Genomic DNA, 8,796 nt, shown 5'->3' on the forward strand with positions numbered 1-8,796 from the left:
ATTCCAAGGTAATTCTTTTTAGCTTGTGCCTGAATTACGGTTAGAGTTCTTTAGTAAAAATACAAAATAGATATAAAATTCAAGAATTGTTAATTTATATAAAGTGATTTATTATTTAAAATATTTATTGCTACATAGTAGATAATTCTCTATTGTCTAGGTCTGCATAGAAAATAGTAGTATTATCTAGTGAGTGGTAGTTTGAAGTTTCATTTCTTAAACAGGAATGATAGCTTTATCCTATGTAGCTGTACCATAGCATTCTTATTACTTATTTACCTCAAATAATCACAGCTATTTCACCTACTCAGAATTTGTTTTTGTTGCTGTTTGTTAAAGACCTTTATTGAAATGCAGAAGGGTCATATTTACACTCTAGGACTAATGACAGAACCAAAATAATTTCCCTAATCAAACCTCAGTATTATAAAAGTAACCCCCAAGAAAGAATTGCTTGCCAGAGCAAAATTCTATACTCTTTAAAGGAAGATAACACAAATCTACCCTCTATCATCTACTATTAGAGAAAAAAAAAGTCCATCAAATTAAAAAAAAAAAAAATACAACAAATCTTTTTTTAAATGTGACTTATAATCAAGGGGAAAACAGTCAATACAAGGAGACATCCTAGATAATCCATTTAGTGACATTAGTAGACAAGAACATTAAAATAGCTATTATAGATATATTCAATATTTTAGAAAAAGTGGGCAAAAATAAATAAAAAGATGGACAGTTTTGACAAGAAAATAGAAAAATTGAAGGAGAACCAACTCAAAATTTTGTAGCTGAGAAATGAAAAATTTCAAATGAAAGTAATAACAATAAGCAGAATGATAGATTCAAGTTAGAAATTATAAAAACTAAGAGAAAAATAAAATAAAAACTAGTAAAGAGCCTAAGACTAGTGGGGCAATATTAAATAAATCACTATATATATCAATAGTGTCCCAGAAGGAAATGAGAGAAAGAAAGATGCAGAAATATATTCAAGAGGCTAACTTTAGGAACTCACACATAAGTACAAAATAGTCAAACTGCTGAAACTAAAGATAATAAAAAAGAAAACCTATAAAAAACATAAGGAAATAAATAAATACTACATATAGTGTGTCAAAAAATAGATATATTTTATCTTTATTTTTACAGAATAGAATACAGAGAACAATAGAATACAGAGCAGTATAGAATTGCATTTTTAAAGTATTTTGAGGAAAATAAAGCCTTGTAAACCTGCAATTTTATCTCCAGTAAAAATATACCCTTAAAAATAAGGGCAAATTAAGGGCATTTTCAAAAAACAAAAAATGAGATGTGTGCCACCAAATGTTCACTATAAGAAATACTAAAAAGAATTTCTTATGGCTGAAGATAAATAATCACAAATAAAAATATCATCTGCATAAAGGAATGAAGATCACTCAAAATGTTAAATTTGTGAGTAAATATAAAATAATTATGTCAATATTATTACAAACCTATTGACTAATTAAATATAACATGTATACTGAGGTTTATAATGTATGCAATAGAAAAATATATCTAATAGTACAAAGTATAGGTAAATCGAATTATACTGCTATAAAGTTGTTTTATTGTATATGAAGTGATATATTAATTTGAGGTAGACTGTGATAAATTAAGAATACATATCTTAATCCTTAGGGAAATCAGTAAAAGTAATGAAAGTACCAAGAGGTGGAGCTAAAGCCAATAGTCTAAAAAACAAATTTAAAAATATATATATATCATATATATATCTACATATATATATAAATGTAGTGAATTAGAGTAAAGAAACAAACAGAAGGATCTAATAATTCAATGAAAAGCAGGATTGTCCAAATGGATAAAAGCAAAACAATAAAGCTGTTGACAAGAGACCAAATTTAATTATAAAGAGCAAGGATTAGAAATAAAATTTTGAAAAAGAATATTAGGTAAATACTAATCATAAGATAGTACTGTTTATATTAATATTAGAAAGAATAGAATTCAAAACGCTATATTGCTAGAGACAGAGGGAAATAAAAATGATCAGATGATTAATTCCTCTGAAGTACATAATAGCTTAAAAAAATAAATTTATCCAATAATATAACTTCAAAATATATTCAGCAAATATCAAAAAATGAAAAATGAACTTTCTTCAGCCTCTTCTCATAGAGTATACATTTTTGCTTATATATTGAGTCTTTGGAGAAAAAAAATAACATTTTTACTACTAATTTTCAGCAATATTTCAAAGGTAAGTAATAATTTTAGCTACTTGATGGGCATTTTAAAAGAATAGATATTTTTCTAACAAGGCAGTATTAATATATTTACAACAGAGATATCAAACTTTAAAAAACTAAAAATTTATTTTAGAAAAAAGACAAAAAGTTATTAAGAAGTTTAGCATCATTTATGTGCCTTTGATAGAAAGGCACATAGGGGGACATGACCCTAAGCTGTATAAGGACAGGGGACATTTTGCATTAATTTTGTAGTGTATGCCTAGTGTTTGTGGAGTCCTTAACACATGGTTGAAAAATTAATAGATAATTCTAAAATTAATGACTAAAACTCAATCAATTCATTAGTTTAATAACCTTGATAATTTCAACAATTTTTTTTAGTGTGTAAGTATAGATATAAATTCATAATATACAAATGTAACAAATCACAAGAATATGTTATCAACTAAAGACAATCACCAAAAGTGTATTTCTAGCCTGAAGTTATGTTGAAAGAAAGTCATAATAACTTGAAAAAGAATAGAATAGTTAATGGGAATACATGTAAAATTGATGAATAATTGAGTTATATTGTATAAGGATTTTTATGCTTCAAATGTAGCTCTTGCAAACATGAAAAAGATGTACTTACTATGTAATTATTAAGCTACTATTCACACTATGATATTTAAATCTGTGGCAGCACTAAGATAATACATATGAATATATGCATTTACCTTCAGGTGTGCATATATGAGCATAGGGGTGGCAAAAGTAGGTTTACAGTTGTTTGTATGGAAAATAATACAATTAATAAATAATAATATAAGAATGAACTCTGTTCGCACACTCGCAACTGTTAATCTACTTTTGCCAACCTTGTATGTACAACATATAAAATTGTCAATCATATGTGACTTTAGAAGAGTTGTAGCATAAAATTATTTTAAACTTTCCAAAGTCATTGATGTCAAGAATTTACTTCTCATAAGAGAAAATTGGGGACTTACAAAATTTGGACTAAAAAGGGACTTAAACAAAATAAAATATAATAAACCAAAAAAATAGATATGTGATAATTTTCTACTCTACAGGCTTAACAAGGGGAGCTTTTCCAATATTGTATTCTTATTTACTTTTCACCTTAGCTGGTTGGGATGTTTTGGGAAAAATAAACTAAAAATACTTTGCCCTTCTTTGTCTTACATGCTTACTGCTCCCAGAATAAAACAACAAAATATTATGAGGACTCCATCAGAATATTTCCTTCTAGGATTTCCAATGATACTTAAAGAAATCAAATATTTGGACAAAATAGAGATTTAAAATGCATTAAAAGTTACCTTGACATTTGTGTAGTGAAAGTTGCCTATATTTAGGTCAAGTGGGATTAATAAGGGCTATAAATTATTACCTCTTAATGGATCAAACCAGCTTTTGCAGCAAACAAGTTCTCATCCAACATGAACAAGCTTTCAGTTTTCATTGCTTTATGGATTGCAGAACTGCAGAAAATTGATCTATATACAGAAAGCACATAGAACTCTGATGAGAGAATGAATGTATTTATTGATAAAAAGAAATATGTTAACCCTATTATGCTATGTATGAATTAGGTCATACTTGGAGTATTGTGTACAGTTGTAGATGCTTCATCTTCTGTGGAGCATGATACACTAGTTAATACCACATGATGTATTTTAATAGCTAAAGATCTTAGCTAAATGGGAGAATGCATAGGTGTATTCATTCTACCCTGTCTCCTTAAACTAAGCTACTGTGTCTTTCAGTAAGAGTTGTCCCTTATAACATGGACTAGTAGCTCAGATTGTGTGCTCATAAGGGGAGAACTAGTGCCAGTTCTGACATAATAGTAATAAACAATGTAGATTTTAATTAATATAACTAATAATGTAAAGCTGTTAACAATACTATAGACTGGTTCACCAATTTATGTACCTTTGTCAATAGCTGAATAACCATAAAAAATTTTTATCACTGGCAAGGTATTTGGTTATTGGGAAGAAGTTTTGTTTTCAGATTCCCTACACTGTGAATATACTATAGCTCTAGTAATAAACTACTACATTATATAATTTTATTTTTAATTAATCATCTCTGAAATAGTTCAATGAAACACTTTGTAAACATGTATAGTTAAAATGTGTACATATTTCATATATGCATAAAAGAAGGCAATTGAATGCTAAGTTAATTTAAAAATTTAGATTGAACCTAGTATCTACTCCCCCTCCCCAAGGGAGGAAGAATAAGAGAAATGTGTAGATTATTTTAAAATATGGGATGATGATGTTTTGGCATAACTTCTTTACATATTCAGCTATTTTTGGCTCCTATTGATTTATGAGAGCAATAAATACCTAAAACAATTATTTTGACCCTGCTGAGTATATTAAGATTCCTGAGAAATGTAAATGCTAAATCTCCAGTGAGATCTCTGTGGGAGAAATAAAGTAAATTTCCTTCAACGACGTAAGGCACTGCTGTGAACTTATTTTCTGTCAACTTGGCTAAATGTGTTAAGTAAAATTTAGTGAGTAAGGTACAAAAAATAGCAGGTGGTTAAAAATTGATTCAAATAATGAATTACATTTAATTCTTGAAACATGCTAAGGTAATTAAAGTAAATTTTGTTAATACTTGTAACCATTCAAATATGAGATTATTCCCACATATAGTGTGCCTTTTCTACTGTTGAAAAGAATGCAAAAAAATAAAGCAGAAATCCTTAAACAGGAGGCTAGAGAAATGTTAATTTTCTTCTTTTATTTTTTTAATCTTTACCTAAGGATATTTTTTCCATTGCTTTCAGAGATAGTGGAAGGGAGAGAGAAAGAGAGAGAGAGAGAAACATCGATGAGAGAGAGACATATCTATTGATTGCCTTGAGCCTGAAACCATGATAAGTACATGCCCTTGGCCAAAATCAAAACCAGGACCCTTCAGCTCACAGGTGGACACTCTAATCACTGAGCCAAACTGGTCAGGGTGAGAAATGTTAATTTTCTATCATGTCATATTCTTTTAAAAATTATATAAAGATAATACTCATTATGCCTATCATAAAATTTGTGCCTACATATTTAAAACCTGTTTTAAGAGAAGAGGCAAAATGTCTTTTGTTGTTATTATTTTTCAAAAGAACAATGGTGAATGCCTTTTCCTTACTCAACAGATAGCATGACACCATTAGATACACACTATTAGAAAAGTACCCATGTCTTGCCTTCTAAATTCTTTATGATGAACATGTGTCCTGATCTCCAAGCTCCCTAAGAGATCTAAATATTTAGTGCTTTCTCTTAATGTGGAATGACTATTGCTAAATTAAACTATCTTATCTTTGTGATTTTTTTCTTCTGTTTTAATTTACAGACAATTTAAGAATATTTTTATTAAATTTTTATAACAAAGTGGTTACTATCTCAATTTGTTGCAGATGTCATGTTTAAGGAGAGGAGTAGGTGTTTTTCCCCAATCTGTGCTTGTCATGTTACATTGCCAGTTCTCTGCAAAGCTCAGTAAGCTTCACTTCATATGTCTAATGAACAGTAAGTAAAGGGATAGCTTAAAAATATTTTTTATTTAATTTAGGCTGATGAACTATGTGTTAGCAAATACTATGGTGTGTAACATTTTATTACCAAGAGATTTGACCTTGCTATTATGAGTCAGTTGTAGGAATCCTGATGCTTGTGAGTATTATGGCAACAACACAGTTTGGGGCCAACCCTTTAAACAAGTCAATAAGACATGGGAGTTTATGACTTATCATGATGTCAGGCTAGACTAAATATTGACTAGAATAAGGGGACATTGACTATTTGCGAATTACTTTCATTCTCATTTCTATTCTCTTCCCTGCATGTTTTTTTTCTCTCTCTACAATTATTATTTCTGTCAAAAAGAATTTTTAGATGATATAGATAGATGATAGAAAAATAGATAGATGATAGATAGATAAATGATGACAGAGAATTGATAGATTAGATAGATTAGATAGATGATAGATAGATGATGATAGATAGATAGATAGATAGATAGATAGATAGATAGATAGATAGATAGATAGATGATAGATGATAGATAGATAGATAGATAGATAGATAGATAGATAGATAGATGATAGATATAGATGATAGATAGATAGATAGATGATAGATAGATAGATAGATAGATAGATAGATGATAGATAGATGATAGATTAGATGATAGATAGATATAGATAGATAGATAGATAGATAGATAGATAGATAGATAGATGATAGATAGATAGATAGATAGATAGATAGATAGATGATAGATAGATAGATAGATAGATGATAGATAGATGATAGATAGATAGATAGATGATAGATGATGATAGATAGATAGATAGATAGATAGATAGATAGATAGATAGATAGATGATAGATAGATAGATAGATGATTAGATAGATAGATAGATAGATAGATAGATAGATAGATAGATGATGATAGATAGATAGATAGATAGATAGATAGATAGATAGATAGATGATAGATAGATAGATAGATGATGATAGATAGATAGATAGATAGATAGATAGATAGATAGATAGATAGATGATAGATAGATAGATAGATAGACAGATGATAGATAGATAGATAGATGATGATAGATAGATGATAGATAGATGATAGATAGATAGATAGATAGATAGATAGATAGATAGATAGATAGATGATAGATAGATAGATAGATAGATGATAGATAGATGATAGATGATATAGATAGATAGATATAGATGATAGATGATAGATAGATGATAGATGATAGATAGATAGATGATAGATAGATGATAGATAGATAGATAGATAGATAGATAGATAGATAGATAGATAGATAGATAGATAGATGATTAGATAGATAGATAGATAGATAGATAGATAGATAGATAGATAGATAGATAGATAGATAGATGATAGATGATAGATAGATAGATATAGATAGATAGATGATAGATAGATAGGCCAACATTGGAGGCATGATTATACTTTTTCCTTTTACTTTCTGGTTACCAGATTACCTGAAAAGAGTAGCGGAACTCATCTGGTTTTACCATATTGCTATTTCCATTTCTCTTAAACTTTTTTTACACATGTCCATGGCTTTCTTTCTTCATGTGGTAACAGGCATGCTTTTATTTATTTATCTGCAAAATTCTTATTCATCCTTTATTGTTCAGCTCAGATGTGGTTCCTCCAAGGAGTTTTCCCCGAAAGCAAATGAAGTTGAGAGACTTGCAAGCACATCACACTACACACAGGTCAATCCTATCACAACTTTTCCAAAGGTCACTATCTATCTCTGCAGAAATGTCTTAAAGGAAAGGACAATATCTTCTTTATCTTTGAGACACATGTCAATAGCAATACTTGAACATGGAAGGTACTTCATATAGACACTGGATTCACTGGTTTTGTTTTCTCTCCCTTGCAATTTGTTTAAAACATACTGATAGATTTTGAAGTCACGTGTGTGCTTCTGTTTAAGGTGCCTCTGTGTTCAATCATAGAATTTCAATCATGCTTTGTAAAAGTTTTGATGCTCTATTTTAAGACTAAAGAATTTATATGTCATTGGAAATGATTAAGTAAGAATGATAAAGTGTGAAAGTACTAATAAACACAGCAAGTGGAAAGTTAGAGGCAAAAGAAAGATTAATATACATGGCATTTAGATCATTATGACTGCTTTGGAAAAAATAAATCAAGCACCAATTCATTTTCTAAATAAAAATGGAATCAAAATAAACTAAGTGGCTTTTAGTTAAATAACAGATATATTAAAACAAAAGAATATATGGGTATCTATTTTCTATACAAGAACATTTTAAAATATAAAATTAATGCAAAGTTATATGGACAAAGATGAAAAATTGCATATAAACTATTGCATGTCCCAAATCACCATAGGTAATAGTAAGCATTAAATTACCTGGAATAAAATATTTGCATCTTGTATAACTGAAAATTTCTATCTTTATTGCATTTCTTTTTTCACAGACAAACCAAAAATATATGAATATCCTATAAAAATAAAAAACATATAAAAGGATAAGTCACCAAAGATAGACATTCTATTAGGAAAAAAAGGATTAGATAAATCTTATGCATATCAGTTGATGAAAGTCTATGTAAACATTGAAAGAAATGCTATTTATCATTTGAAATGTTAAGGTTAATGTAAAATAGCAGGCAATATAACAAAATGCATATGATTATTATAATTTGTGTCTGTATGTATTTAGGCATTTACATAATTAAGTAGTAATTAATAAAGATGATGAAGTTAGAGACTATTTTAATTTTCAAAATTTTTATATCTTTATTTTTAAACTTCTCACAATAAACACTTATAGTAAGAAAAAATATATAATTAAAAGTATATTTTAAACTATAAAAGTTTCTATTCTCCATTAAAACCTTGTTTTCACCTAAATGTCATTAGACAGTTTTGAAAGCTTACTTTCTGACAATAACCATTATTTTTGTATGTTGTTTAAGCAACCGAAACCCTCTTATAAAAATATAC

Source organism: Miniopterus natalensis, chromosome 2 (genome assembly GCF_054644295.1).
Source record: "Miniopterus natalensis isolate mMinNat1 chromosome 2, mMinNat1.hap1, whole genome shotgun sequence".
Classification (NCBI taxonomy): Eukaryota; Metazoa; Chordata; class Mammalia; order Chiroptera; family Miniopteridae; genus Miniopterus; species Miniopterus natalensis.